Source organism: Camellia sinensis, chromosome 7 (genome assembly GCF_055761805.1).
Source record: "Camellia sinensis isolate YWXY chromosome 7, ASM5576180v1, whole genome shotgun sequence".
Classification (NCBI taxonomy): Eukaryota; Viridiplantae; Streptophyta; class Magnoliopsida; order Ericales; family Theaceae; genus Camellia; species Camellia sinensis.
The window spans coordinates 107,943,074-107,954,978 of NC_138967.1; the positions used below are offsets into that span (position 1 = coordinate 107,943,074).

Consider the following 11,905-nt stretch of genomic DNA (forward strand, 5'->3'; position numbering starts at 1 on the left):
AAATAGCTAGACAACTTACCGCAAGTGCCTTCGTTGAAACACCTTCTGTCAAAATCAAGGTACATTTATCAGAGCTCTTCCCTCCGGCATCATTAGCATCTTCTAGTTTGGTAATCCCAGTTATCCTCTGTCTCTTTGTCCCATCAGTTTTCTTAAGATCCTTGCTCTGCTTAAAATCTGCCCATGACAAGAGACTTTCCACTATTCCAGACTTGGACAGTGCAGGAGAATTGACCACAAAAGCTTCAAAATTACGCTCACAAAATGAGTAAACAGCTTTTCTTTTTTGGAATTTATAATAATAATAATAATAATAAAGATTTCAAAATAATAGAACAAACCTTTCTTCAGGAACTCCTGTGAAAGTTCACATTTTGACCCAAAACTGCTTTGGCGAATTGTCAAAGTCTCTTTGGTTTGAAAATCAAAAGCTAGGTTGTCAATAAGAGCATTGACAAAAACCCATAGATGGATCTTCAATGCGTGGGCTTTGAGATTAGCATTCTTATTCTTTTTATTAACAATACTCATTACATAGTTTGTAATCTGGTTGGTAACATAATCAACATGAGTCCCACCCTTAATTGTCGCAATCGAATTTACAAAGCTGACCTGCAAAGTCATCAACCCATCAAAATTAGACATTAAGTTTCATCAATACAGTGTACATTATATACATCCTATTTATAGAACTGCATTCCAATTCGAACACCATCTGTACCTGCACATCAAACAGTATATATGTAGATACAGTGTACATTATATACATCAAACAGATAGATACAGTGTACATTATATACATCCTATTTATATGGTCATAATGATGCATCCCTCCATCAACAGTATAATATCCTCCTCATACAATATATTATTTTCCATTAAAGTAATGAACCTAAAATTAATTAAAAAAGAATTATGTGATAGGAAATAACCCGCACATCAAACATTGCATCAGGGTTGACAATATATCCAGTTTTTTCTTTGAGAAAGGACACAACGTTCATCTTGTTGCTCCTTTTTGCTTCCCTCCATTCTGATTGAAGCTCCTCATTATCAGCAAACTGCAGGTAATTAACTCAAACTAATCATGCTATCACAAGAAATGTTTGACTTGTATCTAAAAGTAATTATAGAAAGAAGTATATATGTGCACGATGGGACTCAATAAAAGAAGTATACGAGAAAAAATGGCACCTAGAGTCCATAGAATTAAAATCTGACATCTTTTACACCATACAAAGTCAGGGAAGACTAGATAGCAGGTGTTATCCAAAATGCCTTGTTAATTTCTGACAGTTTCTGGATGGATTATATTTTTATCAAGCACGCAGTGACCAAAATTTTTCACTTAGTGGGACATGTTCTTGTGATAATGATCCAATTTATTGATTTGGAATGAATGTTGAAGGTATTGAAACAATTAACAAATATCTGATTTGGATGCTTCAGTCTACCTTTCGAAGATCTACCAACTTCTCAGTGTGTATCAACCAGTCTTCTGTTCCCGTCCACTTGGTTATGATTTTACTTAGATGTGGATTGCAAAAACGAATCCACCTTCTTGGTGTCACTCCATTTGTTTTATTTTGAAATTTCTCAGGCCACAACTGCCAAAAACCAACATGCAGAAAAATTACTGTTAAGAACATTCGGCACCTTCAGAACTTTAAGTGATGTACTTTAGTTCCATTATTGTAAGATATAGAGAAGGACAATAAAATTGCTTACTGACCTAGTTACCTTGTAAAAGTCATTAAAAACTTCCCTTTTCACTATCTCACTGTGAATCTCAGCAACACCATTTACAGCAAGGTCAGCCCACTGGTTACAAACATTTTAAGGGAATTATGCAATTACAACCATTTTAAGCAGACACCGTAAGGGCAGCCCACTGCTTGAGTGGTTAACATTCAGCCAAACAACCTTGAGGTTGTGGATTCGAATTAGAGGGTAGCCGCTATGTACATAATGGTCAGAGGTTTGGTCTGTATACAGTCCACCCCTCCCAGACCCCTATTAACAGGCTGAACAAGTAAAAGCTAACTGAAGGGCGCAAGAAAACTCAATGGAAAATGGCAGTTCAATTCGATGTTGTCTAAGAAGGATTTAGAACACAGGTGCATGTGAGTTCAGTAAAACAATGCAAAGAAAGTTAACATGTATACTATTACATAATGTCAAATCAAAGCTACAGCCATGAAGAAGGTACCTTTTAGTTATCTCCCAAGCTTCCTTCCAGCTCAAACCTTTCACATCCATCAATATGAGATTTCAGCTCCGGGATGCAGAGTGTTAGGTGAGTATCATTCATTTGTACTGCAACCTTGTTGGGAAAGGTATCCCAGTTCACTGGTTCACCAGATCTCGTCTCAAATCGTGCAATAATATCTTGGAGAGAAGCAGAGCAAAGTGTATACTGTTGCTTCAACCTTAGAGTCTTGCCCTCATTTGACTCATCTGTAGGGTATAAAACATAGAAAATCTAATAAAAATGCAGGGTTGCAGTAATCATTAGTAAGTAATTTTATTCACACTGGAACTCATGAAAGTTAAGTGAAGAAATGCAAAGAACATTCTATCAATAGGGAATGAAATTCCAGACAAATATGAATCCAGACCTTTTCAACCTTTTTTAGTGCCTCATATGCTTTAGCATGCTCTCCAGCATTAAAAGCACGCTAATCTAAATTTTCTGGTGCAACTTTTGTGGACCACAACCGAAGGTTAATAGTGGTTTTAGTTTTATATCCTGGTATGGGGACATCATAGGCTACAGCTATAATATCTTCTCCTCCAACCCATTCTTTCTTTCCATCTTCGCCAAGAATAACTTCACCACAGAATTTCACTGGGTAAGAGACATCATGTCTTCAATTTCCCAAGGATTGCCCATCTGATGAGGGAAACTTTAATAAGTCAACAGATAAGAGAAACTAAACATTGAGAAAACATGTAGTTCTTGAGAACAAATAAGCACCAAGTTCTTGCTAAAGGATTATGAAATTGGAAGCATGTGAATTATGTTTCACTCTATTAAGTTTTTCTGCAAGAAGAAAGAACTGAAGCAAATCATACCTCAAGCCAACTTTCTGCAACTTCTTCCTGACCATCTTTTGTAATGAGCTGTTTGAACAAGCCATATTTGTATCTAAGTCCGTAACCCCATGCAGGGTAATTCAGTGTTGCCAAAGAGTCTAAGAAACACTGGGCTAGCCGCCCTAATCCCCCATTTCCAAGTGTAGCATCTGGTTCCTGTCAATGAAATAGTTAACAGATTCCAGAAAGTCCCAATGTATCTGATGAATATACCCCAATGTATGCCAAATCTTGAAGCATATTAATTTTTGCAACTTGGTGAGGGTTTAAATGCGGAGATCGGAAAAATAACACGCAACAGGATTATCAAAAGTGATAACAGATAATAAAGTCCTAGATTAACTAGCCAAAAGACAAAGTGTCATTTAAAAGTGAGAGCAGAGAGCTTTCCATTTTTGTAAAAAAACACTAATAGATGCAATCACTATCTCTTTGCTCTGTTTCTCGGCAACCAAACAATTGTTAAATAAGCAAGATCAACATAAAACACCAATTAAAGTTTAAGGACCAGAGCTTCAACGGGCAGCTTTCAAGCTGAACGATGAAACCCAAATTTCCCAAATTTCTCAAGAGCTTCAACGGGCAGCTTTCAAGAACAAATCACAAAATCCCCAAATTTCAGAATCAATTTAGAACAAATCAAACCCAAATTTCAGTCAAGAAAAAATCAACCCGAATTTCACAAATTTAAATAAATTTCTTAAACGAATTTAGAAAATAAAGACCTGGATTCCAGTATGATTGATGAACTTCTTCTTTGGGATTGATTTGCAGATGAGCTTCTTCTTTGGGATCAATTTGCAACCGTAGTTAATCTCAGTAGACTTCTCTGCTGCAATACAAAACATATATAAATGATGAAAAACCATTAGAAATGTAACTATAAATGCTGCATAAATTAATCAACATCCTATTTCAATGAACTCATACTCCAAGTAAAGGGCTAACAGAGAAATTAACCATTTTTTTAACAAGATCAAACCAACTACAGAATGACAAGTGCATAAATTATTTTTGATGAGTTCATTTCCAAACCATACAATTTGTAAAACAATTCATAACAATCTTCAAACAAAAAAAATTAAACTCGTTTATACTTTAGGAATTTACGCCAAAATAGTCAAAATCCCAGATTTGAATCCAAACCAAAAAATTGATAATCCAATTCATAGATATACCTAATATTCTTCAAATGAGGCATAGAGGCATAGAGGCATAGATATACCTATATTGAATGGTTAAAAAACACAGACAACAGCTTTTGGTGATGCTTTGACAGACATGGATATCCCCGAGCATTTGTTAGAAAAGACTGGCAAATCAACAGTCACAAATGTGAGTGTCTGAGTCACAGAGACTGCATGGAATACTACTTAAGCTTAGAAAAGGTATAATCGATAAACCCTTTACACTGGTATGAATTATGGCTGCTCTAACAGATTCCCCAAATCATCTTCCAATTGAATTTGATGAAGGCTATGAACTCCTAATGAAAACATTGGTCACGTGTCAAACCATAGAATTACTGGTGGGGTGTCAAACCATTGAATTACACACAAGTTACAGAGGGGTGTAAAATAAAAATTTTACACTAGGTGGAACCAGATACATCTCCTATATATGTAGTATGGTCAGTTTCTAGGTGAATTACACACAAGTTACTTAGCACTCTCTACAAACAATTTATGTAGTATGGTGTCTCATGCTTATGACATAGCAAAGCATGGGTTATTGAAACAAATGGATGAAACTAATGTTTTAAAGAGTAAATCCAACCTCAATGACCCGTCTTTCAAAGTTGAATTTTAAGGTTCAAAAGACATGAGAATAAGTCTTTCAACTCTATATTTCACATGATAAGCATTTGGCTTGATATGTCATACTCTCACTAATCCTTTCACTTGTCCAAAATTTTTGGGTGAAAAAATCTTCACAAAGACAACAATGATGCCTCAAAGATTGGTTAGTACTCTCATATATTCTCAAATTCCTTAAATTGTAGCACTTACTTTTGCATTTTAACAAAATCCATTCTGCCTTTTCAGAAAATAAAATAAAATAAAATTTGTTCTCTCAAATTTGTTCTGTAAATTATAAAATTTCCCCTTCATCTCTTGACATATTTGACATGTATTTCTTCGCAATAACATCGTCTCCAAAACAGAACTGTGAGCAAGCTAGAAAGCATATTATGCAGCACAATATACTATATGTTGAAACCACAAATTTGTATTAGTCGTATGAGTTGAATCCACATCCTGTAGAAACTTCACACATTTATTTCATGTGATACAACCCCCCCAATAAATACTGGCTAGTTGTATGTTTAAAATAAAAACTAAAATTTTCTTCACGCTGAAGCTAAATTTTCCCTACTGCCAAAAAGAAAAGAAAAATAAATATTCAAAAAATTCCATCAAACTTCAAAGTAATTTGGGGGGGGGGGGTTGTATCACATGAAATAAATCATGTAAGATGCAGTGTTCAAAGTAAATAAATCATGTAAGATGCAAGCCTAACCAGAGAACTCAAATCAACTATCATGAATCCAAAGTAATTGAACCTGTAAAACTCATTTGAAACTTGAGTTGGTCAAACCACACCTAAACTGTCCAACTTTAAATTTTGAGCTTCATCAGCCTCCATGTTTCCACAATGTTGCACAGACATACCTTGTATGCACCCTTGACTCCACCAATTTCAAGAGATGACTCAATGCCTCTCTTGATAAATTGCCTTTCTGTGATTCATCACATGGTCTGTGGCCTTCCTCCCCACAAGCATGTGCACCTGATGTAATGTCTGCAAAAGACGGCTATAAATTGAATCTATCAAAAGAGATACCCATGGACGACAGGTACACATAAACTAAATAGGATTGATTGAGTGACACAGTAATCATGTAAGATGCAGTGTTCAGAAAAACTTATGCATCAAACATCATTATTTCTTATAAACTACTACATGTACATGCTATATTATTAATTTATTGAGTGTCTTTAGTGCACCCATTTCACTGCATAGAATTATAAATTCTTATTGAGCCAAAGAATACTAAGTGTCATAGGCATCAATATAGCCAATTCAGGATAAACATTCCCTACACATAATGATGAATGCGAATTTGTCCTACATATAAAAGGAAACAACATGCACACCATTCAAACTTCTTAAATGTACAGTCAAGCTCTAAATATTTGACTAATTTCTTGATCAACTTAAACAATTCAATCTAAGAAAGCCTATTATCACAATTACTAAGGGTTGACAACAAAAATCATTTCTCATTAATCATCTCCATCTATGGCTAGGTTTGTACAAATTTATTAAATCATAAAAAAAAAGAATTCCATTGATTTTCCTATAAACAGAACCAACATTCTTCTTAATCGTTTTGTTAAATCATTAGTGTGTTTTACTTAAATCCAATACATCCTTCCTTCTAAATAGATGGTCTTTATTGCTCAAAATCGTATCTTGTTTTCAACAATCACACCGACCCAAAAACAGAATTGTTTCACTATGGCAATAACTAAGTGCAAATCTCGGATAAGATGCATTCGAATATTTATTATTCAATCATCATCAAAGATTACATGTATAAGCTCCGAAGCTTGAGCTTTAATTCAAAACAAACATCGATTGTCACCGAACAATTAAATCAAACAAATAAAATAAAAATAAAAATAAAAAATTTAAAAAAAAACATGAAATGGGTTGAAATAGAATTGGTAACTTACCACGATATCGTCTATAAATCTCATAAATATCAAATTGAATTGAATCGGACGAGTCCATGGCGGAATGGTATGGAAGCTGAACAGAACTAGGGATTCTTAAGCACAGAGATCCCTAGCTGATTCGCGGGTTGAAAAAAATGAAACCCTAGAAGAACTCAATAAAAGCTATATAGAGAGAGTATCTGTCTGTTTGACTGAGAAATTACCACATCCGAACCCCGATTTAAAACCCTACCTCTAGTTGAACCTCGCTCATCAGGACCAAGAGCATCCATCGCAACAATTTCTGATCGAAGGCCCTCCATAGAAGCAGCGAACGACCTCGAACTAGGGCTAAGACTCCCTTCACCCCCCCATCGTCAGTCTGTTAACACTAATTGAAGGAACCTCGTTAGAGGAAATTTTCGATTCCCCTTGCTCTAAGCTCAAACCCCGATTCAGTTTGCCCCAAACCAAATAATGCTGGTGATTTCGAATCCCTAACTACATCCTTAGCCCTAGACGAAACCCCTTTGGTAAACTATGGAGACTCCATCGACATCAATGAGCTATTGAAACCGTAGAATTTTAGGAATTCCAAAGAATGGAAGAGCTTCTCTCACTAACCCATGCCACTAATGGCGTGCTTTGTTCTTCCTTTATGATTAGAACCATTGGCTATAGATTGACCTTGAGAGTCGGGGCTTTGATTTTTTTTTATTTTTTGATCTTGGGAGCCACGGCTTTCAATTCCCACCTCCACTTTTCAAATTTCCCTCCCAAATTTTTTGTGACCAAAGACCATATTAGTCGCAGAAAAGGTATCTTTACCGACAAATTTTTTTAGTCGCCAAATCTCAATCAACGGCGACTAAAATATTAGTCGCTAAATGTAATAATTTGGCAACTAATTTTTTTTGGTTGCTGAAAATTAGTTTTTGGCGACCAAATTTTTGGTCGCCAAAAAATATGTGACCTTCCGTGACCAAGTTTGGAGTTGGTCGGCAAAAGCATACCACTTTCTGCGACCAACTCATTTTTTGGTCGCCAAAATATAACCTTCTGCGACCAATAATATTTGGTCGCCAAAAATAATGATCATTCGCGACTAATTAATATTTGGTCGCCAAATGTCATTTTTTTGCGACCAAAATTTTTTTGGTCGGCAAATGTGTGAATTCTTGTAGTGAAAGCTCAACATACATTATTTAGAACTCACACTCACTCAAAAACTTAAGCCTATAAGTAGAGAGTCCATTTATTGTATATTAACATTCATCTCTTTTATTTTTTATTCGATACGGGACTCTACCTTCACACATACTCCAACAATCTCCCCCTTATGTATGAACCAAACATTGGACCTCGCCTTACTCCCCCTCAAGTCTGATCTATCATCAATAGGTTTATCATAGATCATACGCACTCCTCTTAATCTTGATCAATAACTGTCCAACATCAAGTCTAACTTGGGCCACTAGCACACACTCCATCGTAAGCCACCATACACCATTGAGAGCCAACTTGTCACGATTCAACCTTGTCATGTGCACCAAGAAAACCAAACAAAAAAAATTAAATCCAAGTTGTAACCGAACTTATCTAATACTCTATTACTTCACAACCTTCAGCTTGGAATTTGGAAACCCCACTCCACTGGTCAAGATAGAAAATTAAGATTGAAGTGATCGCCTAACGTAAAACAAGCGCGTTATCCAGCGTCAGCTTTCGAACTGTATTTTTCGTACAATTATGAGCAACAAAAAGTTATTTAAGATGTTAAAAGTTTAATTGAATTTAACCACTCAAATTAATTGGACAGCAATCCATCAAGGGGGAGAAGTTATGTGGTGACTTCAACATTATTCATGCACTTCTTTTGTTGTTTTTTAATAATTATTGTGCGTATATTAAAATTTTCCTGAACATACATAAGTTATGTTATTTATGAGTTTAGTTATCACAAATGACATAACAATATTATAAGAGTCATAACTATAAAAATAAAAAGATAAAAAAATTGAATTATAACTAAACATAATATGAGTAATAACTAAATAATTCTTGGATCATAATTAAAATAATGTCATAACTAATATCACAATATATCATAAATAACAATATAGTAGATCACAACCAAAAATACAAAAATTATATCTAAAAGTACATATGATACATTCCCTCCATGGCCATACTCTTCTTAAGAATATAATAGGATTATTTACAATATTAGCAAATATTTCTCATAGTTAAATTTATATATTTTAAGTTTTTAATTATAAAAGTATATAATTTTCAGGATTTTATTTAAATTACCTTTAAAAATGGTGTAATGGTACAAAGTGTATAGTATTAAAATAGACTTCTAATACTGTTTGAATCTATCGTCTACCTAATCATTTAAAATATAATAATGTTAAGGATAAATTTCACATTTATGTGAGATATTTTGTCACGACCCTATCCTGCCCCTAGTAGAATGGTGCCATAATGGCCAATAATCCGAGATTACCAAATGCTAACTTACAAAGATTCACACAGAATCAGAGTATACATATGGGCTTACATGTGTGGAAGTAATAAATTTAAATCTAGGTAGTCCATAAGAGCAGTGCATAAATCAAATGAAATGACATACATCTTAACATGATTTTACAACTTGGATAAAAATAAAATAAAGTACATATTACATCTTGATCAAAAGGCTTCTCAAGCCGAAATATATAAAGACATAAATTACAACTAAGAAGCATAATCCTCAAGAGGTTAGCAAAATGAATCCAAAACAGCTTGCAAATAACATCTAGGCGTCACCGCCTTCTTGATCGCCACCTACATATATATAAAGGGGAGTGTGAGCTTGGATATTCAGTGAATGATATTAGTAATAAAGGTTTAAATGAATGATATCCGAGATCTTTATCAAAACAATACATAATCATAGCTTGTAACAAAACATGGGATGAATCAAGTTCATCAATCAAATCTTTCAAATCTTCTTGGAATGTTTAATAACATCTACATTATACATGGGGGATGACATTTCGGATAAAACAAGGGAATAATCGACCCGAAATTGATTAGACAAATCCATCCGCACAAGGCCGTCGGTGGGGCCATCCGTACAAGACTGTCGATGGCAGAGATCTCTCAAACATGGTGCTACATGGGCTTAAAGTCCCCTTGCATGGGAGGACTTTCCAAGAATGTCATCAAAACAAGATAATACTTGATACAAAAACTAGGAATAATCATTCATGCTTGATCAAATACTTTTCCAAAATGAAGCAAAGCTTTATCAAAACTTTATAACATAGCTTTATTAAAAATACCACTCGCGTAGTTCTTCGGGTGTAGGGATTAAGGCAAAGATCCAAGACCTACAAATACATAATAAAGTCTACTGAATGCGTTTCAAGAAGACAAGAAGAGATGCTCAAAGATGGATATGAAATGCATTCTTAAAACAAGCTTTTCATGAGTGCAAATGATCCCGGCATTTCTTTCCAAAACCAAGTCAAGACAAAGTAAAACATGCTGGGAGTTAAATCACTGTTCTTCATTTAGGGAAAACATGCTGGGAGTAAAATCACTGTTTTTCATCTAGGGAAGACATGCTGGGTACAAACCAGGTCTTGAAATGGATGTACAGAAATGATCTAGGCAAAAATGACCTAGCTAGGTGAACTCAGGAGGTCTTGGCCGAGATGTGGTTACCTAGGCTTCGGTGTGCAGCTGCCTGCCTAGGTATTACAAGTTGCCGGCAAGGGTGTACCATGGTCGGCCTAGGTGCAGTGGTTAGCCTAGGTGTGCATGCAAGATAGACGAAGGTGCAAGTGATCATGCAAGGTAGGCCAAGGTGAGATACGATGCTTGGCCTAGGTGTGAGATCTAGGCAAGAGTGGTTTCAGTGATCACACCTAGGGAAATGAAGTCTGGAAATTTGGGTTTCCTCCTTGAAGGACATGAAGAACATGAATGCTAAAATCATAACTTCTTTATTCAAAACCTGAGATTTCATGAGATGAGTTCGAAAACATGGACTTGGGTACCCATAGTTAAAGATCTTATGAAAACAAACACAAAAACATGGATCTTGATACAAGCTTTCAGATCAAAACATGATTTTTCTTTAAGAACACATGAACATTACTTTCTCTTTCTAAAACAAACTTTAAATCAATGCATGGCTCATGAATCATGCTAGATCATGCAATGTGATCGGATCAATATAAAGAACAACAAGAGTAGATCAAGAATCTAACTTCAAAACACGAATCTAACGGTTCAAGGTGTGAAGATCAAACTTGGAAATCTAGTTCTCTCTCTAAGAACTTCTTCTTCCCTCTTCCTAGAGCTTCTCTCTCTATAAAGGCAAAGATATGACAAATGATGTGGGTTTCTCTACTACCAGCAGACTTAACCCTCTGCTGGGACACGTGGCAAAGATTGGTTGGCTCTTCTAAAAAATGTGACAGAATGACAAGACAAGTGTATGACAAAGTGTGTATAACAAGCAAGATGGCATGGGCACTCCGGCAGGTAATGATCTCGGATTAGGACATAGGCTTCGGCAAGTGAGGTCTCAATGATCTTGGCTAGGAAGGATAACACTTGACCTAGTTGTGCCACACCTCGGCCTAAATGTGCCACACCTCGATCTAGGTCATACCAGTCACAGAACAAGATCACTAGGTGCAAGGATTAAGGATCTACGACGCCTAAATGATGCACATCTCAGCCTAGGTGGTGCACACCTCGGCCAATATGCCAGGGTGAAGGTGGAGGTCAACCAAAGTGGTTCCAAGATGGTCTTAGGCGTAAGAGGTTCAAAGGTGTGACCTAGGCTTGGCATGACCTAGGCTTAACATGACCTAGGTTTGACATGACCTAGGCTTAACATGACCTAGGCTTAACATGTCTAAGTCTACAAATGCAAGCTTAACAAGACAAAATCATGCAAATGTACATGAACATGACTAAGACATGAATGTGGGTTATTACATATTTAGTCATTTATTTAATAAAAAATTTAAAATTTATAATATTTTCTTTAAAAAATGCCTGTACTTATTTGACAACTTAAAAGT

The 11,905-nt window shown here is 35.5% G+C and overlaps 1 pseudogene across 1 annotated transcript; it reads right to left on the minus strand.

Annotated features, from left to right (window-relative positions):
• Nucleotides 1-709: 709 nt before the first annotated feature.
• LOC145789016 (alpha-1,4 glucan phosphorylase L-2 isozyme, chloroplastic/amyloplastic-like) lies at nucleotides 710-3,944 on the minus strand (annotated as a pseudogene). The gene is made up of 7 exons (XR_014336783.1): nucleotides 3,822-3,944; nucleotides 3,076-3,252; nucleotides 2,619-2,870; nucleotides 2,158-2,482; nucleotides 1,741-1,821; nucleotides 1,455-1,607; nucleotides 710-1,061 (listed from the first exon to the last, which is right to left on the minus strand). The product of XR_014336783.1 is annotated as an alpha-1,4 glucan phosphorylase L-2 isozyme, chloroplastic/amyloplastic-like (transcript).
• Nucleotides 3,945-11,905: the final 7,961 nt, after the last annotated feature.